The sequence below is a fragment of the Octopus bimaculoides genome, chromosome 6 (assembly GCF_001194135.2).
Source record: "Octopus bimaculoides isolate UCB-OBI-ISO-001 chromosome 6, ASM119413v2, whole genome shotgun sequence".
Lineage (NCBI taxonomy): Eukaryota > Metazoa > Mollusca > Cephalopoda > Octopoda > Octopodidae > Octopus > Octopus bimaculoides.
In genome coordinates, this window is record NC_068986.1 from 105,661,269 (window position 1) to 105,663,207 (window position 1,939).

Below are 1,939 nucleotides of genomic sequence, written 5' to 3' on the forward strand. Positions count from 1 at the left end.
ATAGACAGACAAACAGAAATATGCGTATGTGTAGGATATAATATGTAAATATATAAATATTGCTATATTCGTTATTCTTAAACAAGAATATTATTGACAGTCACTTCGAAGTTTCGACTAAACAATCTATCGTCGGACTGCGACTCCTTGAAGTAAATATTTTCCTTTTTATAGTTTCCGTTAAAATCTTCCTTGAGTATGTGAGAGTTTGAGAGGGGTCATAATTAGGTTATGGGGTGGATTTTGATAGAGAGGTGGTTTAGAGAAATTTCTATTGATTAAATCAAACTCCGCCGAGGTCGACTTTGCCTTTCATCCTTTCGGGATCGATAAACTAAGTACCAATTGTGCAGTGGGGTCGATCTAATCGACAAACCCCCTCACCCAAAATTTCGGACCTTGTGCAAAGAGTAGAAAAGAATAAGCTGTTCACCAACATCATCGAAACTACCGCAAGACATAGTTATGCCTTTAACCGGAAATGATCAGAAGGTCTCTTCGTAACCACGTGATTACGGTTCGATTCCATTGCACAGTACCTTGGCTCTCCAAACATCACTTTTTTTTTCTCTTTTTTTACCGGAAATACTCTACGATACTTAAAGTGATAGCATATTGTCAACTTAATGTGACAGTCCCATAAAAGGGAAGAATGCTACTGTTATTTAGCCCTAGGAAACAGCGTTTCCTGTCGGACTTGACACATTTCCTGTGCCCTTTTGTTTTCAAAGTGGAGACAAGCGCCTCCACTCAACAAAACCAGCATCCAGAGACTAGTTTCAGAATCATTGCTCATCATCGTGAGTCTGGAGTAGCATGGCTTGCTAGCTGTCGATGCCTATGTGTATATATCATTTCTATTTTCAACAATCAGTGAATGTATTTCACTTGGAATATATATGTTTTCAAAGGCAGATAGGCATCGACAGATATCAAACCATGCTACTCCAGACTGATGATGAGCAATGACTCTGAAACTAGTCTCTGGTTGCTGGCTTTGCTGAGTGGAGGCGCTTGTCACCACTTTGAAAACATAAGGACACAGGAAATGCGTCAAGTCCAATAGGAAACGGTGTTTCCTAGGGCTAAATAACAGTAGCATTCTTCCCTTTTATGGGACTGTCACATTAAGTTGACAACATGCTACCATTTTATCATGGTGCTACTGCATAAATCTGTCTGAGAGATTTAGAAACATATCATTTCTACACTACGGTATTTGTTTTACACCGAGTTACAGACACTCCCTTGGAACTTTCGTTGGCAGAAATACAAAAATATTCTGGAACTTTAGCATTCATACAGTTAGGCGACAGATTTTTCATGAAAAACTAGATATTTATTTTACATTATGAAAATAACAACTCATTAAATTATTATTGATCTGGTGATGCCGAATGGTTATTAGGTTGAACAGAATCGAGCTGAAGCTAAGCAATCAGATATTATTCTTGAATTAAAAACAGTATGGCAATTAATGAATGTACCCATTGACCCGTTCTTAATTAGTGCAACAAGAGTAATATACGATGTAATATATACGATGTAATATATACGAGCAATAATGTAACATAAAACACAATACACATTACGTCAAACAAGTGTGTAGGAACGCGCGCGCAGGCACAAACACACTCACACACACTCACACATGCGCACATATACATTTACACATGCTCACACATACACACCAACGCACGCGCGCGCGCGTACGCATACATACACGCCACACGTTAACACTTACACCCTCTCTTTCACTTTTTCCCTTACCTCTGTTTTCCCTGTCTCTTTCTCTCTCTCTCTCCCTCCCCACCGCTCCCCCCTTCCCCTCTCTCTCTTCCCACTTCTCTCTCTCTCCCTTTCCCCTTGCTCTCTTTCTCTCTCAATCTTCTCCATTATTCTCTAAAAAGAACTTATATAACAATAACGGTATTCAACC